Below are 19,506 nucleotides of genomic sequence, written 5' to 3' on the forward strand. Positions count from 1 at the left end.
TCTATTCCCAATTAGCCGGTTTAGTATACTTAATGAAAGTACTAATTCTTTCATAGGCCGCCCATTCTTAGTATTTGACGTTCAGGTAACAACAGGTAACTTTATTTGGAGTGGAAGCAGAGAGATAACACCAGATGCCAATTGTAGATCCTCTCACACCTGTGGTCACTGCAGCATCTGACTCCACTTTGTCCAAAAGGGATCTATTCCATTCAATTACACATGATCTAGATTAGACTGACAACAAGATACTGCACGGGACATAGCAGAGTTGGTGAAGTTGAGTGGTGATGAGTTTGCTATTTGGATGAATAAAGCAAGTAAAAAGTGTGTTAGATAAAAATTCATTTCAATTCGCTAATCGGGCTAATATGAATCAGGTGAATCGAGTTCTGCTTTTGGAAACTGGGTTAAGAAGGGGTGCACTGTTCCTGGAGGTACTGCAATACCAGGTCAATGCGTGGAGTGGACAGAGCAAGCTCTTTTTCCATCTCCCTGTTCTAAAAATCCATTTAATATATGGTCCCCAGATAGGGGACGTATCAGATATTAAACTGATAAGAACAGATACTACACTTGATCTTAGCCAAAAGGCCGAGAAGCGATAACCAGAATTGGTTTGGGCCTCGAGTGGCACCCTGGCCTATGCCGGACACATCTTAGGGAGAGAGAGCGAGAGGGAGACAAACCCACGCCTACACAAGACATTTTGTCACCCAAGCCAACCCTTGAAAAGGCTGCTTTGCAGAGCAAAAACAAGAAGAATGGTGCGTTTTGCAGCCGCCGCCCACTGCAATGAATCTGAATAACTCCTCCTTTAGGGCGCAAGCAACTCCCCTCCCCCTTGCAGTCTTTCCAATTCACGATACAAAAAGACGGACAGGACAGGTTGCCTGACTTTCCGTCACTGCCACCCTTTGCCATCCTTACCCGTAGAAAGCCCTTTCATCATCCCCAAACCCTAATCTTTTCCCTTTCCTTCCCAGCCCCCAAACCCTGCCCTCTGTACCTTTCTCACCACCCGCTTCCCTTCTCCTGTCATCCCCCTACCACCCGGGAAAAAAAGAGATTGCCCCCTCCTTCCACTAGCCCACCCTCCCACCCAAAGAACAACTTCTTCTGCGCAGCTTGTTTTCTAGGCAGCAGCGCTATTGTGATGTCATCGGGGGGCATTGTGACAAGCCGCCAGTGTTCCGTCTCTTCATGTTGTGCACTGTTCAAACCGAAAATACATCAACAGGCAGGCTACAGAAAAGCTTACTAACAAAGGTTAGAGAGGGGCTTTCTCAGAGGGCTTTTTACAGTTTGTCTATTCCCAATTAGCCGGTTTAGTATACTTAATGAAAGTACTAATTCTTTCATAGGCCGCCCATTCTTAGTATTTGACGTTCAGGTAACAACAGGTAACTTTATTTGGAGTGGAAGCAGAGAGATAACACCAGATGCCAATTGTAGATCCTCTCACACCTGTGGTCACTGCAGCATCTGACTCCACTTTGTCCAAAAGGGATCTATTCCATTCAATTACACATGATCTAGATTAGACTGACAACAAGATACTGCACGGGACATAGCAGAGTTGGTGAAGTTGAGTGGTGATGAGTTTGCTATTTGGATGAATAAAGCAAGTAAAAAGTGTGTTAGATAAAAATTCATTTCAATTCGCTAATCGGGCTAATATGAATCAGGTGAATCGAGTTCTGCTTTTGGAAACTGGGTTAAGAAGGGGTGCACCGTTCCTGGAGGTACTGCAATACCAGGTCAATGCGTGGAGTGGACAGAGCAAGCTCTTTTTCCATCTCCCTGTTCTAAAAATCCATTTAATATATGGTCCCCAGATAGGGGACGTATCAGATATTAAACTGATAAGAACAGATACTACACTTGATCTTAGCCAAAAGGCCGAGAAGCGATAACCAGAATTGGTTTGGGCCTCGAGTGGCACCCTGGCCTATGCCGGACACATCTTAGGGAGAGAGAGCGAGAGGGAGACAAACCCACGCCTACACAAGACATTTTGTCACCCAAGCCAACCCTTGAAAAGGCTGCTTTGCAGAGCAAAAACAAGAAGAATGGTGCGTTTTGCAGCCGCCGCCCACTGCAATGAATCTGAATAACTCCTCCTTTAGGGCGCAAGCAACTCCCCTCCCCCTTGCAGTCTTTCCAATTCACGATACAAAAAGACGGACAGGACAGGTTGCCTGACTTTCCGTCACTGCCACCCTTTGCCATCCTTACCCGTAGAAAGCCCTTTCATCATCCCCAAACCCTAATCTTTTCCCTTTCCTTCCCAGCCCCCAAACCCTGCCCTCTGTACCTTTCTCACCACCCGCTTCCCTTCTCCTGTCATCCCCCTACCACCCGGGAAAAAAAGAGATTGCCCCCTCCTTCCACTAGCCCACCCTCCCACCCAAAGAACAACTTCTTCTGCGCAGCTTGTTTTCTAGGCAGCAGCGCTATTGTGATGTCATCGGGGGGCATTGTGACAAGCCGCCAGTGTTCCGTCTCTTCATGTTGTGCACTGTTCAAACCGAAAATACATCAACAGGCAGGCTACAGAAAAGCTTACTAACAAAGGTTAGAGAGGGGCTTTCTCAGAGGGCTTTTTACAGTTTGTCTATTCCCAATTAGCCGGTTTAGTATACTTAATGAAAGTACTAATTCTTTCATAGGCCGCCCATTCTTAGTATTTGACGTTCAGGTAACAACAGGTAACTTTATTTGGAGTGGAAGCAGAGAGATAACACCAGATGCCAATTGTAGATCCTCTCACACCTGTGGTCACTGCAGCATCTGACTCCACTTTGTCCAAAAGGGATCTATTCCATTCAATTACACATGATCTAGATTAGACTGACAACAAGATACTGCACGGGACATAGCAGAGTTGGTGAAGTTGAGTGGTGATGAGTTTGCTATTTGGATGAATAAAGCAAGTAAAAAGTGTGTTAGATAAAAATTCATTTCAATTCGCTAATCGGGCTAATATGAATCAGGTGAATCGAGTTCTGCTTTTGGAAACTGGGTTAAGAAGGGGTGCACCGTTCCTGGAGGTTCTGCAATACCAGGTCAATGCGTGGAGTGGACAGAGCAAGCTCTTTTTCCATCTCCCTGTTCTAAAAATCCATTTAATATATGGTCCCCAGATAGGGGACGTATCAGATATTAAACTGATAAGAACAGATACTACACTTGATCTTAGCCAAAAGGCCGAGAAGCGATAACCAGAATTGGTTTGGGCCTCGAGTGGCACCCTGGCCTATGCCGGACACATCTTAGGGAGAGAGAGCGAGAGGGAGACAAACCCACGCCTACACAAGACATTTTGTCACCCAAGCCAACCCTTGAAAAGGCTGCTTTGCAGAGCAAAAACAAGAAGAATGGTGCGTTTTGCAGCCGCCGCCCACTGCAATGAATCTGAATAACTCCTCCTTTAGGGCGCAAGCAACTCCCCTCCCCCTTGCAGTCTTTCCAATTCACGATACAAAAAGACGGACAGGACAGGTTGCCTGACTTTCCGTCACTGCCACCCTTTGCCATCCTTACCCGTAGAAAGCCCTTTCATCATCCCCAAACCCTAATCTTTTCCCTTTCCTTCCCAGCCCCCAAACCCTGCCCTCTGTACCTTTCTCACCACCCGCTTCCCTTCTCCTGTCATCCCCCTACCACCCGGGAAAAAAAGAGATTGCCCCCTCCTTCCACTAGCCCACCCTCCCACCCAAAGAACAACTTCTTCTGCGCAGCTTGTTTTCTAGGCAGCAGCGCTATTGTGATGTCATCGGGGGGCATTGTGACAAGCCGCCAGTGTTCCGTCTCTTCATGTTGTGCACTGTTCAAACCGAAAATACATCAACAGGCAGGCTACAGAAAAGCTTACTAACAAAGGTTAGAGAGGGGCTTTCTCAGAGGGCTTTTTACAGTTTGTCTATTCCCAATTAGCCGGTTTAGTATACTTAATGAAAGTACTAATTCTTTCATAGGCCGCCCATTCTTAGTATTTGACGTTCAGGTAACAACAGGTAACTTTATTTGGAGTGGAAGCAGAGAGATAACACCAGATGCCAATTGTAGATCCTCTCACACCTGTGGTCACTGCAGCATCTGACTCCACTTTGTCCAAAAGGGATCTATTCCATTCAATTACACATGATCTAGATTAGACTGACAACAAGATACTGCACGGGACATAGCAGAGTTGGTGAAGTTGAGTGGTGATGAGTTTGCTATTTGGATGAATAAAGCAAGTAAAAAGTGTGTTAGATAAAAATTCATTTCAATTCGCTAATCGGGCTAATATGAATCAGGTGAATCGAGTTCTGCTTTTGGAAACTGGGTTAAGAAGGGGTGCACCGTTCCTGGAGGTACTGCAATACCAGGTCAATGCGTGGAGTGGACAGAGCAAGCTCTTTTTCCATCTCCCTGTTCTAAAAATCCATTTAATATATGGTCCCCAGATAGGGGACGTATCAGATATTAAACTGATAAGAACAGATACTACACTTGATCTTAGCCAAAAGGCCGAGAAGCGATAACCAGAATTGGTTTGGGCCTCGAGTGGCACCCTGGCCTATGCCGGACACATCTTAGGGAGAGAGAGCGAGAGGGAGACAAACCCACGCCTACACAAGACATTTTGTCACCCAAGCCAACCCTTGAAAAGGCTGCTTTGCAGAGCAAAAACAAGAAGAATGGTGCGTTTTGCAGCCGCCGCCCACTGCAATGAATCTGAATAACTCCTCCTTTAGGGCGCAAGCAACTCCCCTCCCCCTTGCAGTCTTTCCAATTCACGATACAAAAAGACGGACAGGACAGGTTGCCTGACTTTCCGTCACTGCCACCCTTTGCCATCCTTACCCGTAGAAAGCCCTTTCATCATCCCCAAACCCTAATCTTTTCCCTTTCCTTCCCAGCCCCCAAACCCTGCCCTCTGTACCTTTCTCACCACCCGCTTCCCTTCTCCTGTCATCCCCCTACCACCCGGGAAAAAAAGAGATTGCCCCCTCCTTCCACTAGCCCACCCTCCCACCCAAAGAACAACTTCTTCTGCGCAGCTTGTTTTCTAGGCAGCAGCGCTATTGTGATGTCATCGGGGGGCATTGTGACAAGCCGCCAGTGTTCCGTCTCTTCATGTTGTGCACTGTTCAAACCGAAAATACATCAACAGGCAGGCTACAGAAAAGCTTACTAACAAAGGTTAGAGAGGGGCTTTCTCAGAGGGCTTTTTACAGTTTGTCTATTCCCAATTAGCCGGTTTAGTATACTTAATGAAAGTACTAATTCTTTCATAGGCCGCCCATTCTTAGTATTTGACGTTCAGGTAACAACAGGTAACTTTATTTGGAGTGGAAGCAGAGAGATAACACCAGATGCCAATTGTAGATCCTCTCACACCTGTGGTCACTGCAGCATCTGACTCCACTTTGTCCAAAAGGGATCTATTCCATTCAATTACACATGATCTAGATTAGACTGACAACAAGATACTGCACGGGACATAGCAGAGTTGGTGAAGTTGAGTGGTGATGAGTTTGCTATTTGGATGAATAAAGCAAGTAAAAAGTGTGTTAGATAAAAATTCATTTCAATTCGCTAATCGGGCTAATATGAATCAGGTGAATCGAGTTCTGCTTTTGGAAACTGGGTTAAGAAGGGGTGCACCGTTCCTGGAGGTACTGCAATACCAGGTCAATGCGTGGAGTGGACAGAGCAAGCTCTTTTTCCATCTCCCTGTTCTAAAAATCCATTTAATATATGGTCCCCAGATAGGGGACGTATCAGATATTAAACTGATAAGAACAGATACTACACTTGATCTTAGCCAAAAGGCCGAGAAGCGATAACCAGAATTGGTTTGGGCCTCGAGTGGCACCCTGGCCTATGCCGGACACATCTTAGGGAGAGAGAGCGAGAGGGAGACAAACCCACGCCTACACAAGACATTTTGTCACCCAAGCCAACCCTTGAAAAGGCTGCTTTGCAGAGCAAAAACAAGAAGAATGGTGCGTTTTGCAGCCGCCGCCCACTGCAATGAATCTGAATAACTCCTCCTTTAGGGCGCAAGCAACTCCCCTCCCCCTTGCAGTCTTTCCAATTCACGATACAAAAAGACGGACAGGACAGGTTGCCTGACTTTCCGTCACTGCCACCCTTTGCCATCCTTACCCGTAGAAAGCCCTTTCATCATCCCCAAACCCTAATCTTTTCCCTTTCCTTCCCAGCCCCCAAACCCTGCCCTCTGTACCTTTCTCACCACCCGCTTCCCTTCTCCTGTCATCCCCCTACCACCCGGGAAAAAAAGAGATTGCCCCCTCCTTCCACTAGCCCACCCTCCCACCCAAAGAACAACTTCTTCTGCGCAGCTTGTTTTCTAGGCAGCAGCGCTATTGTGATGTCATCGGGGGGCATTGTGACAAGCCGCCAGTGTTCCGTCTCTTCATGTTGTGCACTGTTCAAACCGAAAATACATCAACAGGCAGGCTACAGAAAAGCTTACTAACAAAGGTTAGAGAGGGGCTTTCTCAGAGGGCTTTTTACAGTTTGTCTATTCCCAATTAGCCGGTTTAGTATACTTAATGAAAGTACTAATTCTTTCATAGGCCGCCCATTCTTAGTATTTGACGTTCAGGTAACAACAGGTAACTTTATTTGGAGTGGAAGCAGAGAGATAACACCAGATGCCAATTGTAGATCCTCTCACACCTGTGGTCACTGCAGCATCTGACTCCACTTTGTCCAAAAGGGATCTATTCCATTCAATTACACATGATCTAGATTAGACTGACAACAAGATACTGCACGGGACATAGCAGAGTTGGTGAAGTTGAGTGGTGATGAGTTTGCTATTTGGATGAATAAAGCAAGTAAAAAGTGTGTTAGATAAAAATTCATTTCAATTCGCTAATCGGGCTAATATGAATCAGGTGAATCGAGTTCTGCTTTTGGAAACTGGGTTAAGAAGGGGTGCACCGTTCCTGGAGGTACTGCAATACCAGGTCAATGCGTGGAGTGGACAGAGCAAGCTCTTTTTCCATCTCCCTGTTCTAAAAATCCATTTAATATATGGTCCCCAGATAGGGGACGTATCAGATATTAAACTGATAAGAACAGATACTACACTTGATCTTAGCCAAAAGGCCGAGAAGCGATAACCAGAATTGGTTTGGGCCTCGAGTGGCACCCTGGCCTATGCCGGACACATCTTAGGGAGAGAGAGCGAGAGGGAGACAAACCCACGCCTACACAAGACATTTTGTCACCCAAGCCAACCCTTGAAAAGGCTGCTTTGCAGAGCAAAAACAAGAAGAATGGTGCGTTTTGCAGCCGCCGCCCACTGCAATGAATCTGAATAACTCCTCCTTTAGGGCGCAAGCAACTCCCCTCCCCCTTGCAGTCTTTCCAATTCACGATACAAAAAGACGGACAGGACAGGTTGCCTGACTTTCCGTCACTGCCACCCTTTGCCATCCTTACCCGTAGAAAGCCCTTTCATCATCCCCAAACCCTAATCTTTTCCCTTTCCTTCCCAGCCCCCAAACCCTGCCCTCTGTACCTTTCTCACCACCCGCTTCCCTTCTCCTGTCATCCCCCTACCACCCGGGAAAAAAAGAGATTGCCCCCTCCTTCCACTAGCCCACCCTCCCACCCAAAGAACAACTTCTTCTGCGCAGCTTGTTTTCTAGGCAGCAGCGCTATTGTGATGTCATCGGGGGGCATTGTGACAAGCCGCCAGTGTTCCGTCTCTTCATGTTGTGCACTGTTCAAACCGAAAATACATCAACAGGCAGGCTACAGAAAAGCTTACTAACAAAGGTTAGAGAGGGGCTTTCTCAGAGGGCTTTTTACAGTTTGTCTATTCCCAATTAGCCGGTTTAGTATACTTAATGAAAGTACTAATTCTTTCATAGGCCGCCCATTCTTAGTATTTGACGTTCAGGTAACAACAGGTAACTTTATTTGGAGTGGAAGCAGAGAGATAACACCAGATGCCAATTGTAGATCCTCTCACACCTGTGGTCACTGCAGCATCTGACTCCACTTTGTCCAAAAGGGATCTATTCCATTCAATTACACATGATCTAGATTAGACTGACAACAAGATACTGCACGGGACATAGCAGAGTTGGTGAAGTTGAGTGGTGATGAGTTTGCTATTTGGATGAATAAAGCAAGTAAAAAGTGTGTTAGATAAAAATTCATTTCAATTCGCTAATCGGGCTAATATGAATCAGGTGAATCGAGTTCTGCTTTTGGAAACTGGGTTAAGAAGGGGTGCACCGTTCCTGGAGGTACTGCAATACCAGGTCAATGCGTGGAGTGGACAGAGCAAGCTCTTTTTCCATCTCCCTGTTCTAAAAATCCATTTAATATATGGTCCCCAGATAGGGGACGTATCAGATATTAAACTGATAAGAACAGATACTACACTTGATCTTAGCCAAAAGGCCGAGAAGCGATAACCAGAATTGGTTTGGGCCTCGAGTGGCACCCTGGCCTATGCCGGACACATCTTAGGGAGAGAGAGCGAGAGGGAGACAAACCCACGCCTACACAAGACATTTTGTCACCCAAGCCAACCCTTGAAAAGGCTGCTTTGCAGAGCAAAAACAAGAAGAATGGTGCGTTTTGCAGCCGCCGCCCACTGCAATGAATCTGAATAACTCCTCCTTTAGGGCGCAAGCAACTCCCCTCCCCCTTGCAGTCTTTCCAATTCACGATACAAAAAGACGGACAGGACAGGTTGCCTGACTTTCCGTCACTGCCACCCTTTGCCATCCTTACCCGTAGAAAGCCCTTTCATCATCCCCAAACCCTAATCTTTTCCCTTTCCTTCCCAGCCCCCAAACCCTGCCCTCTGTACCTTTCTCACCACCCGCTTCCCTTCTCCTGTCATCCCCCTACCACCCGGGAAAAAAAGAGATTGCCCCCTCCTTCCACTAGCCCACCCTCCCACCCAAAGAACAACTTCTTCTGCGCAGCTTGTTTTCTAGGCAGCAGCGCTATTGTGATGTCATCGGGGGGCATTGTGACAAGCCGCCAGTGTTCCGTCTCTTCATGTTGTGCACTGTTCAAACCGAAAATACATCAACAGGCAGGCTACAGAAAAGCTTACTAACAAAGGTTAGAGAGGGGCTTTCTCAGAGGGCTTTTTACAGTTTGTCTATTCCCAATTAGCCGGTTTAGTATACTTAATGAAAGTACTAATTCTTTCATAGGCCGCCCATTCTTAGTATTTGACGTTCAGGTAACGACAGGTAACTTTATTTGGAGTGGAAGCAGAGAGATAACACCAGATGCCAATTGTAGATCCTCTCACACCTGTGGTCACTGCAGCATCTGACTCCACTTTGTCCAAAAGGGATCTATTCCATTCAATTACACATGATCTAGATTAGACTGACAACAAGATACTGCATGGGACATAGCAGAGTTGGTGAAGTTGAGTGGTGATGAGTTTGCTATTTGGATGAATAAAGCAAGTAAAAAGTGTGTTAGATAAAAATTCATTTCAATTCGCTAATCGAGCTAATATGAATCAGGTGAATCGAGTTCTGCTTTTGGAAACTGGGTTAAGAAGGGGTGCACCGTTCCTGGAGGTACTGCAATACCAGGTCAATGCGTGGAGTGGACAGAGCAAGCTCTTTTTCCATCTCCCTGTTCTAAAAATCCATTTAATATATGGTCCCCAGATAGGGGACGTATCAGATATTAAACTGATAAGAACAGATACTACACTTGATCTTAGCCAAAAGGCCGAGAAGCGATAACCAGAATTGGTTTGGGCCTCGAGTGGCACCCTGGCCTATGCCGGACACATCTTAGGGAGAGAGAGCGAGAGGGAGACAAACCCACGCCTACACAAGACATTTTGTCACCCAAGCCAACCCTTGAAAAGGCTGCTTTGCAGAGCAAAAACAAGAAGAATGGTGCGTTTTGCAGCCGCCGCCCACTGCAATGAATCTGAATAACTCCTCCTTTAGGGCGCAAGCAACTCCCCTCCCCCTTGCAGTCTTTCCAATTCACGATACAAAAAGACGGACAGGACAGGTTGCCTGACTTTCCGTCACTGCCACCCTTTGCCATCCTTACCCGTAGAAAGCCCTTTCATCATCCCCAAACCCTAATCTTTTCCCTTTCCTTCCCAGCCCCCAAACCCTGCCCTCTGTACCTTTCTCACCACCCGCTTCCCTTCTCCTGTCATCCCCCTACCACCCGGGAAAAAAAGAGATTGCCCCCTCCTTCCACTAGCCCACCCTCCCACCCAAAGAACAACTTCTTCTGCGCAGCTTGTTTTCTAGGCAGCAGCGCTATTGTGATGTCATCGGGGGGCATTGTGACAAGCCGCCAGTGTTCCGTCTCTTCATGTTGTGCACTGTTCAAACCGAAAATACATCAACAGGCAGGCTACAGAAAAGCTTACTAACAAAGGTTAGAGAGGGGCTTTCTCAGAGGGCTTTTTACAGTTTGTCTATTCCCAATTAGCCGGTTTAGTATACTTAATGAAAGTACTAATTCTTTCATAGGCCGCCCATTCTTAGTATTTGACGTTCAGGTAACAACAGGTAACTTTATTTGGAGTGGAAGCAGAGAGATAACACCAGATGCCAATTGTAGATCCTCTCACACCTGTGGTCACTGCAGCATCTGACTCCACTTTGTCCAAAAGGGATCTATTCCATTCAATTACACATGATCTAGATTAGACTGACAACAAGATACTGCACGGGACATAGCAGAGTTGGTGAAGTTGAGTGGTGATGAGTTTGCTATTTGGATGAATAAAGCAAGTAAAAAGTGTGTTAGATAAAAATTCATTTCAATTCGCTAATCGGGCTAATATGAATCAGGTGAATCGAGTTCTGCTTTTGGAAACTGGGTTAAGAAGGGGTGCACCGTTCCTGGAGGTACTGCAATACCAGGTCAATGCGTGGAGTGGACAGAGCAAGCTCTTTTTCCATCTCCCTGTTCTAAAAATCCATTTAATATATGGTCCCCAGATAGGGGACGTATCAGATATTAAACTGATAAGAACAGATACTACACTTGATCTTAGCCAAAAGGCCGAGAAGCGATAACCAGAATTGGTTTGGGCCTCGAGTGGCACCCTGGCCTATGCCGGACACATCTTAGGGAGAGAGAGCGAGAGGGAGACAAACCCACGCCTACACAAGACATTTTGTCACCCAAGCCAACCCTTGAAAAGGCTGCTTTGCAGAGCAAAAACAAGAAGAATGGTGCGTTTTGCAGCCGCCGCCCACTGCAATGAATCTGAATAACTCCTCCTTTAGGGCGCAAGCAACTCCCCTCCCCCTTGCAGTCTTTCCAATTCACGATACAAAAAGACGGACAGGACAGGTTGCCTGACTTTCCGTCACTGCCACCCTTTGCCATCCTTACCCGTAGAAAGCCCTTTCATCATCCCCAAACCCTAATCTTTTCCCTTTCCTTCCCAGCCCCCAAACCCTGCCCTCTGTACCTTTCTCACCACCCGCTTCCCTTCTCCTGTCATCCCCCTACCACCCGGGAAAAAAAGAGATTGCCCCCTCCTTCCACTAGCCCACCCTCCCACCCAAAGAACAACTTCTTCTGCGCAGCTTGTTTTCTAGGCAGCAGCGCTATTGTGATGTCATCGGGGGGCATTGTGACAAGCCGCCAGTGTTCCGTCTCTTCATGTTGTGCACTGTTCAAACCGAAAATACATCAACAGGCAGGCTACAGAAAAGCTTACTAACAAAGGTTAGAGAGGGGCTTTCTCAGAGGGCTTTTTACAGTTTGTCTATTCCCAATTAGCCGGTTTAGTATACTTAATGAAAGTACTAATTCTTTCATAGGCCGCCCATTCTTAGTATTTGACGTTCAGGTAACAACAGGTAACTTTATTTGGAGTGGAAGCAGAGAGATAACACCAGATGCCAATTGTAGATCCTCTCACACCTGTGGTCACTGCAGCATCTGACTCCACTTTGTCCAAAAGGGATCTATTCCATTCAATTACACATGATCTAGATTAGACTGACAACAAGATACTGCACGGGACATAGCAGAGTTGGTGAAGTTGAGTGGTGATGAGTTTGCTATTTGGATGAATAAAGCAAGTAAAAAGTGTGTTAGATAAAAATTCATTTCAATTCGCTAATCGGGCTAATATGAATCAGGTGAATCGAGTTCTGCTTTTGGAAACTGGGTTAAGAAGGGGTGCACCGTTCCTGGAGGTACTGCAATACCAGGTCAATGCGTGGAGTGGACAGAGCAAGCTCTTTTTCCATCTCCCTGTTCTAAAAATCCATTTAATATATGGTCCCCAGATAGGGGACGTATCAGATATTAAACTGATAAGAACAGATACTACACTTGATCTTAGCCAAAAGGCCGAGAAGCGATAACCAGAATTGGTTTGGGCCTCGAGTGGCACCCTGGCCTATGCCGGACACATCTTAGGGAGAGAGAGCGAGAGGGAGACAAACCCACGCCTACACAAGACATTTTGTCACCCAAGCCAACCCTTGAAAAGGCTGCTTTGCAGAGCAAAAACAAGAAGAATGGTGCGTTTTGCAGCCGCCGCCCACTGCAATGAATCTGAATAACTCCTCCTTTAGGGCGCAAGCAACTCCCCTCCCCCTTGCAGTCTTTCCAATTCACGATACAAAAAGACGGACAGGACAGGTTGCCTGACTTTCCGTCACTGCCACCCTTTGCCATCCTTACCCGTAGAAAGCCCTTTCATCATCCCCAAACCCTAATCTTTTCCCTTTCCTTCCCAGCCCCCAAACCCTGCCCTCTGTACCTTTCTCACCACCCGCTTCCCTTCTCCTGTCATCCCCCTACCACCCGGGAAAAAAAGAGATTGCCCCCTCCTTCCACTAGCCCACCCTCCCACCCAAAGAACAACTTCTTCTGCGCAGCTTGTTTTCTAGGCAGCAGCGCTATTGTGATGTCATCAGGGGGCATTGTGACAAGCCGCCAGTGTTCCGTCTCTTCATGTTGTGCACTGTTCAAACCGAAAATACATCAACAGGCAGGCTACAGAAAAGCTTACTAACAAAGGTTAGAGAGGGGCTTTCTCAGAGGGCTTTTTACAGTTTGTCTATTCCCAATTAGCCGGTTTAGTATACTTAATGAAAGTACTAATTCTTTCATAGGCCGCCCATTCTTAGTATTTGACGTTCAGGTAACAACAGGTAACTTTATTTGGAGTGGAAGCAGAGAGATAACACCAGATGCCAATTGTAGATCCTCTCACACCTGTGGTCACTGCAGCATCTGACTCCACTTTGTCCAAAAGGGATCTATTCCATTCAATTACACATGATCTAGATTAGACTGACAACAAGATACTGCACGGGACATAGCAGAGTTGGTGAAGTTGAGTGGTGATGAGTTTGCTATTTGGATGAATAAAGCAAGTAAAAAGTGTGTTAGATAAAAATTCATTTCAATTCGCTAATCGGGCTAATATGAATCAGGTGAATCGAGTTCTGCTTTTGGAAACTGGGTTAAGAAGGGGTGCACCGTTCCTGGAGGTACTGCAATACCAGGTCAATGCGTGGAGTGGACAGAGCAAGCTCTTTTTCCATCTCCCTGTTCTAAAAATCCATTTAATATATGGTCCCCAGATAGGGGACGTATCAGATATTAAACTGATAAGAACAGATACTACACTTGATCTTAGCCAAAAGGCCGAGAAGCGATAACCAGAATTGGTTTGGGCCTCGAGTGGCACCCTGGCCTATGCCGGACACATCTTAGGGAGAGAGAGCGAGAGGGAGACAAACCCACGCCTACACAAGACATTTTGTCACCCAAGCCAACCCTTGAAAAGGCTGCTTTGCAGAGCAAAAACAAGAAGAATGGTGCGTTTTGCAGCCGCCGCCCACTGCAATGAATCTGAATAACTCCTCCTTTAGGGCGCAAGCAACTCCCCTCCCCCTTGCAGTCTTTCCAATTCACGATACAAAAAGACGGACAGGACAGGTTGCCTGACTTTCCGTCACTGCCACCCTTTGCCATCCTTACCCGTAGAAAGCCCTTTCATCATCCCCAAACCCTAATCTTTTCCCTTTCCTTCCCAGCCCCCAAACCCTGCCCTCTGTACCTTTCTCACCACCCGCTTCCCTTCTCCTGTCATCCCCCTACCACCCGGGAAAAAAAGAGATTGCCCCCTCCTTCCACTAGCCCACCCTCCCACCCAAAGAACAACTTCTTCTGCGCAGCTTGATTTCTAGGCAGCAGCGCTATTGTGATGTCATCGGGGGGCATTGTGACAAGCCGCCAGTGTTCCGTCTCTTCATGTTGTGCACTGTTCAAACCGAAAATACATCAACAGGCAGGCTACAGAAAAGCTTACTAACAAAGGTTAGAGAGGGGCTTTCTCAGAGGGCTTTTTACAGTTTGTCTATTCCCAATTAGCCGGTTTAGTATACTTAATGAAAGTACTAATTCTTTCATAGGCCGCCCATTCTTAGTATTTGACGTTCAGGTAACAACAGGTAACTTTATTTGGAGTGGAAGCAGAGAGATAACACCAGATGCCAATTGTAGATCCTCTCACACCTGTGGTCACTGCAGCATCTGACTCCACTTTGTCCAAAAGGGATCTATTCCATTCAATTACACATGATCTAGATTAGACTGACAACAAGATACTGCACGGGACATAGCAGAGTTGGTGAAGTTGAGTGGTGATGAGTTTGCTATTTGGATGAATAAAGCAAGTAAAAAGTGTGTTAGATAAAAATTCATTTCAATTCGCTAATCGGGCTAATATGAATCAGGTGAATCGAGTTCTGCTTTTGGAAACTGGGTTAAGAAGGGGTGCACCGTTCCTGGAGGTACTGCAATACCAGGTCAATGCGTGGAGTGGACAGAGCAAGCTCTTTTTCCATCTCCCTGTTCTAAAAATCCATTTAATATATGGTCCCCAGATAGGGGACGTATCAGATATTAAACTGATAAGAACAGATACTACACTTGATCTTAGCCAAAAGGCCGAGAAGCGATAACCAGAATTGGTTTGGGCCTCGAGTGGCACCCTGGCCTATGCCGGACACATCTTAGGGAGAAAGAGCGAGAGGGAGACAAACCCACGCCTACACAAGACATTTTGTCACCCAAGCCAACCCTTGAAAAGGCTGCTTTGCAGAGCAAAAACAAGAAGAATGGTGCGTTTTGCAGCCGCCGCCCACTGCAATGAATCTGAATAACTCCTCCTTTAGGGCGCAAGCAACTCCCCTCCCCCTTGCAGTCTTTCCAATTCACGATACAAAAAGACGGACAGGACAGGTTGCCTGACTTTCCGTCACTGCCACCCTTTGCCATCCTTACCCGTAGAAAGCCCTTTCATCATCCCCAAACCCTAATCTTTTCCCTTTCCTTCCCAGCCCCCAAACCCTGCCCTCTGTACCTTTCTCACCACCCGCTTCCCTTCTCCTGTCATCCCCCTACCACCCGGGAAAAAAAGAGATTGCCCCCTCCTTCCACTAGCCCACCCTCCCACCCAAAGAACAACTTCTTCTGCGCAGCTTGTTTTCTAGGCAGCAGCGCTATTGTGATGTCATCGGGGGGCATTGTGACAAGCCGCCAGTGTTCCGTCTCTTCATGTTGTGCACTGTTCAAACCGAAAATACATCAACAGGCAGGCTACAGAAAAGCTTACTAACAAAGGTTAGAGAGGGGCTTTCTCAGAGGGCTTTTTACAGTTTGTCTATTCCCAATTAGCCGGTTTAGTATACTTAATGAAAGTACTAATTCTTTCATAGGCCGCCCATTCTTAGTATTTGACGTTCAGGTAACAACAGGTAACTTTATTTGGAGTGGAAGCAGAGAGATAACACCAGATGCCAATTGTAGATCCTCTCACACCTGTGGTCACTGCAGCATCTGACTCCACTTTGTCCAAAAGGGATCTATTCCATTCAATTACACATGATCTAGATTAGACTGACAACAAGATACTGCACGGGACATAGCAGAGTTGGTGAAGTTGAGTGGTGATGAGTTTGCTATTTGGATGAATAAAGCAAGTAAAAATTGTGTTAGATAAAAATTCATTTCAATTCGCTAATCGGGCTAATATGAATCAGGTGAATCGAGTTCTGCTTTTGGAAACTGGGTTAAGAAGGGGTGCACCGTTCCTGGAGGTACTGCAATACCAGGTCAATGCGTGGAGTGGACAGAGCAAGCTCTTTTTCCATCTCCCTGTTCTAAAAATCCATTTAATATATGGTCCCCAGATAGGGGACGTATCAGATATTAAACTGATAAGAACAGATGAGATTTCATCCGCAATTTTCAGAATCAAGGTAGCCCCGAAGGCCAGCAGGCCACCACACAAAAGCGCAGTGCCTGGGTGATCGCCTCCCGAGCCCAGGAACCACTAGCCACAAGGGGACGTAAGCACCAAAAGGCGCAACAATCCCCGAGGCCGGCGGTTGTGCAAGCCCGGGCCCCTCCCAGCCAAGACCAAGGCAAACCCAATGAAGGGACTACACTTGATCTTAGCCAAAAGGCCGAGAAGCGATAACCAGAATTGGTTTGGGCCTCGAGTGGCACCCTGGCCTATGCCGGACACATCTTAGGGAGAGAGAGCGAGAGGGAGACAAACCCACGCCTACACAAGACATTTTGTCACCCAAGCCAACCCTTGAAAAGGCTGCTTTGCAGAGCAAAAACAAGAAGAATGGTGCGTTTTGCAGCCGCCGCCCACTGCAATGAATCTGAATAACTCCTCCTTTAGGGCGCAAGCAACTCCCCTCCCCCTTGCAGTCTTTCCAATTCACGATACAAAAAGACGGACAGGACAGGTTGCCTGACTTTCCGTCACTGCCACCCTTTGCCATCCTTACCCGTAGAAAGCCCTTTCATCATCCCCAAACCCTAATCTTTTCCCTTTCCTTCCCAGCCCCCAAACCCTGCCCTCTGTACCTTTCTCACCACCCGCTTCCCTTCTCCTGTCATCCCCCTACCACCCGGGAAAAAAAGAGATTGCCCCCTCCTTCCACTAGCCCACCCTCCCACCCAAAGAACAACTTCTTCTGCGCAGCTTGTTTTCTAGGCAGCAGCGCTATTGTGATGTCATCGGGGGGCATTGTGACAAGCCGCCAGTGTTCCGTCTCTTCATGTTGTGCACTGTTCAAACCGAAAATACATCAACAGGCAGGCTACAGAAAAGCTTACTAACAAAGGTTAGAGAGGGGCTTTCTCAGAGGGCTTTTTACAGTTTGTCTATTCCCAATTAGCCGGTTTAGTATACTTAATGAAAGTACTAATTCTTTCATAGGCCGCCCATTCTTAGTATTTGACGTTCAGGTAACAACAGGTAACTTTATTTGGAGTGGAAGCAGAGAGATAACACCAGATGCCAATTGTAGATCCTCTCACACCTGTGGTCACTGCAGCATCTGACTCCACTTTGTCCAAAAGGGATCTATTCCATTCAATTACACATGATCTAGATTAGACTGACAACAAGATACTGCACGGGACATAGCAGAGTTGGTGAAGTTGAGTGGTGATGAGTTTGCTATTTGGATGAATAAAGCAAGTAAAAAGTGTGTTAGATAAAAATTCATTTCAATTCGCTAATCGGGCTAATATGAATCAGGTGAATCGAGTTCTGCTTTTGGAAACTGGGTTAAGAAGGGGTGCACCGTTCCTGGAGGTACTGCAATACCAGGTCAATGCGTGGAGTGGACAGAGCAAGCTCTTTTTCCATCTCCCTGTTCTAAAAATCCATTTAATATATGGTCCCCAGATAGGGGACGTATCAGATATTAAACTGATAAGAACAGATACTACACTTGATCTTAGCCAAAAGGCCGAGAAGCGATAACCAGAATTGGTTTGGGCCTCGAGTGGCACCCTGGCCTATGCCGGACACATCTTAGGGAGAGAGAGCGAGAGGGAGACAAACCCACGCCTACACAAGACATTTTGTCACCCAAGCCAACCCTTGAAAAGGCTGCTTTGCAGAGCAAAAACAAGAAGAATGGTGCGTTTTGCAGCCGCCGCCCACTGCAATGAATCTGAATAACTCCTCCTTTAGGGCGCAAGCAACTCCCCTCCCCCTTGCAGTCTTTCCAATTCACGATACAAAAAGACGGACAGGACAGGTTGCCTGACTTTCCGTCACTGCCACCCTTTGCCATCCTTACCCGTAGAAAGCCCTTTCATCATCCCCAAACCCTAATCTTTTCCCTTTCCTTCCCAGCCCCCAAACCCTGCCCTCTGTACCTTTCTCACCACCCGCTTCCCTTCTCCTGTCATCCCCCTACCACCCGGGAAAAAAAGAGATTGCCCCCTCCTTCCACTAGCCCACCCTCCCACCCAAAGAACAACTTCTTCTGCGCAGCTTGTTTTCTAGGCAGCAGCGCTATTGTGATGTCATCGGGGGGCATTGTGACAAGCCGCCAGTGTTCCGTCTCTTCATGTTGTGCACTGTTCAAACCGAAAATACATCAACAGGCAGGCTACAGAAAAGCTTACTAACAAAGGTTAGAGAGGGGCTTTCTCAGAGGGCTTTTTACAGTTTGTCTATTCCCAATTAGCCGGTTTAGTATACTTAATGAAAGTACTAATTCTTTCATAGGCCGCCCATTCTTAGTATTTGACGTTCAGGTAACAACAGGTAACTTTATTTGGAGTGGAAGCAGAGAGATAACACCAGATGCCAATTGTAGATCCTCTCACACCTGTGGTCACTGCAGCATCTGACTCCACTTTGTCCAAAAGGGATCTATTCCATTCAATTACACATGATCTAGATTAGACTGACAACAAGATACTGCACGGGACATAGCAGAGTTGGTGAAGTTGAGTGGTGATGAGTTTGCTATTTGGATGAATAAAGCAAGTAAAAAGTGTGTTAGATAAAAATTCATTTCAATTCGCTAATCGGGCTAATATGAATCAGGTGAATCGAGTTCTGCTTTTGGAAACTGGGTTAAGAAGGGGTGCACCGTTCCTGGAGGTACTGCAATACCAGGTCAATGCGTGGAGTGGACAGAGCAAGCTCTTTTTCCATCTCCCTGTTCTAAAAATCCATTTAATATATGGTCCCCAGATAGGGGACGTATCAGATATTAAACTGATAAGAACAGATACTACACTTGATCTTAGCCAAAAGGCCGAGAAGCGATAACCAGAATTGGTTTGGGCCTCGAGTGGCACCCTGGCCTATGCCGGACACATCTTAGGGAGAGAGAGCGAGAGGGAGACAAACCCACGCCTACACAAGACATTTTGTCACCCAAGCCAACCCTTGAAAAGGCTGCTTTGCAGAGCAAAAACAAGAAGAATGGTGCGTTTTGCAGCCGCCGCCCACTGCAATGAATCTGAATAACTCCTCCTTTAGGGCGCAAGCAACTCCCCTCCCCCTTGCAGTCTTTCCAATTCACGATACAAAAAGACGGACAGGACAGGTTGCCTGACTTTCCGTCACTGCCACCCTTTGCCATCCTTACCCGTAGAAAGCCCTTTCATCATCCCCAAACCCTAATCTTTTCCCTTTCCTTC

General features: G+C 46.7%; 15 non-coding genes across 15 annotated transcripts; all 15 read right to left on the bottom strand.

Annotated features, from left to right (window-relative positions):
* Positions 1–415: 415 nt before the first annotated feature.
* LOC142253891 (U2 spliceosomal RNA) lies at positions 416–606 on the bottom strand. Its single transcript, XR_012726921.1, has one exon. It is a non-coding gene; the product is annotated as a U2 spliceosomal RNA (small nuclear RNA).
* Positions 607–1,723: 1,117 nt separating this feature from the next.
* On the bottom strand, positions 1,724–1,914 carry LOC142253938 (U2 spliceosomal RNA). Its single transcript, XR_012726967.1, has one exon. It is a non-coding gene; the product is annotated as a U2 spliceosomal RNA (small nuclear RNA).
* A 1,117-nt stretch (positions 1,915–3,031) lies between these two features.
* On the bottom strand, positions 3,032–3,222 carry LOC142252856 (U2 spliceosomal RNA). Its single transcript, XR_012726222.1, has one exon. It is a non-coding gene; the product is annotated as a U2 spliceosomal RNA (small nuclear RNA).
* A 1,117-nt stretch (positions 3,223–4,339) lies between these two features.
* On the bottom strand, positions 4,340–4,530 carry LOC142253939 (U2 spliceosomal RNA). The gene has a single exon (XR_012726968.1). It is a non-coding gene; the product is annotated as a U2 spliceosomal RNA (small nuclear RNA).
* A 1,117-nt stretch (positions 4,531–5,647) lies between these two features.
* On the bottom strand, positions 5,648–5,838 carry LOC142253940 (U2 spliceosomal RNA). Its single transcript, XR_012726969.1, has one exon. It is a non-coding gene; the product is annotated as a U2 spliceosomal RNA (small nuclear RNA).
* Positions 5,839–6,955: 1,117 nt separating this feature from the next.
* Positions 6,956–7,146, bottom strand: LOC142253941 (U2 spliceosomal RNA). Its single transcript, XR_012726970.1, has one exon. It is a non-coding gene; the product is annotated as a U2 spliceosomal RNA (small nuclear RNA).
* Positions 7,147–8,263: 1,117 nt separating this feature from the next.
* On the bottom strand, positions 8,264–8,454 carry LOC142253942 (U2 spliceosomal RNA). The gene has a single exon (XR_012726971.1). It is a non-coding gene; the product is annotated as a U2 spliceosomal RNA (small nuclear RNA).
* Positions 8,455–9,571: 1,117 nt separating this feature from the next.
* LOC142253943 (U2 spliceosomal RNA) lies at positions 9,572–9,762 on the bottom strand. Its single transcript, XR_012726972.1, has one exon. It is a non-coding gene; the product is annotated as a U2 spliceosomal RNA (small nuclear RNA).
* Positions 9,763–10,879: 1,117 nt separating this feature from the next.
* On the bottom strand, positions 10,880–11,070 carry LOC142253944 (U2 spliceosomal RNA). Its single transcript, XR_012726973.1, has one exon. It is a non-coding gene; the product is annotated as a U2 spliceosomal RNA (small nuclear RNA).
* A 1,117-nt stretch (positions 11,071–12,187) lies between these two features.
* LOC142253945 (U2 spliceosomal RNA) lies at positions 12,188–12,378 on the bottom strand. The gene has a single exon (XR_012726974.1). It is a non-coding gene; the product is annotated as a U2 spliceosomal RNA (small nuclear RNA).
* Positions 12,379–13,495: 1,117 nt separating this feature from the next.
* LOC142253946 (U2 spliceosomal RNA) lies at positions 13,496–13,686 on the bottom strand. The gene has a single exon (XR_012726975.1). It is a non-coding gene; the product is annotated as a U2 spliceosomal RNA (small nuclear RNA).
* A 1,117-nt stretch (positions 13,687–14,803) lies between these two features.
* LOC142253949 (U2 spliceosomal RNA) lies at positions 14,804–14,994 on the bottom strand. Its single transcript, XR_012726977.1, has one exon. It is a non-coding gene; the product is annotated as a U2 spliceosomal RNA (small nuclear RNA).
* A 1,117-nt stretch (positions 14,995–16,111) lies between these two features.
* Positions 16,112–16,295, bottom strand: LOC142253366 (U2 spliceosomal RNA). The gene has a single exon (XR_012726663.1). It is a non-coding gene; the product is annotated as a U2 spliceosomal RNA (small nuclear RNA).
* A 1,336-nt stretch (positions 16,296–17,631) lies between these two features.
* Positions 17,632–17,822, bottom strand: LOC142253950 (U2 spliceosomal RNA). Its single transcript, XR_012726978.1, has one exon. It is a non-coding gene; the product is annotated as a U2 spliceosomal RNA (small nuclear RNA).
* A 1,117-nt stretch (positions 17,823–18,939) lies between these two features.
* Positions 18,940–19,130, bottom strand: LOC142253951 (U2 spliceosomal RNA). Its single transcript, XR_012726979.1, has one exon. It is a non-coding gene; the product is annotated as a U2 spliceosomal RNA (small nuclear RNA).
* Positions 19,131–19,506: the final 376 nt, after the last annotated feature.

The sequence above is a fragment of the Anomaloglossus baeobatrachus genome, chromosome 9 (genome assembly GCF_048569485.1).
Source record: "Anomaloglossus baeobatrachus isolate aAnoBae1 chromosome 9, aAnoBae1.hap1, whole genome shotgun sequence".
Lineage (NCBI taxonomy): Eukaryota > Metazoa > Chordata > Amphibia > Anura > Aromobatidae > Anomaloglossus > Anomaloglossus baeobatrachus.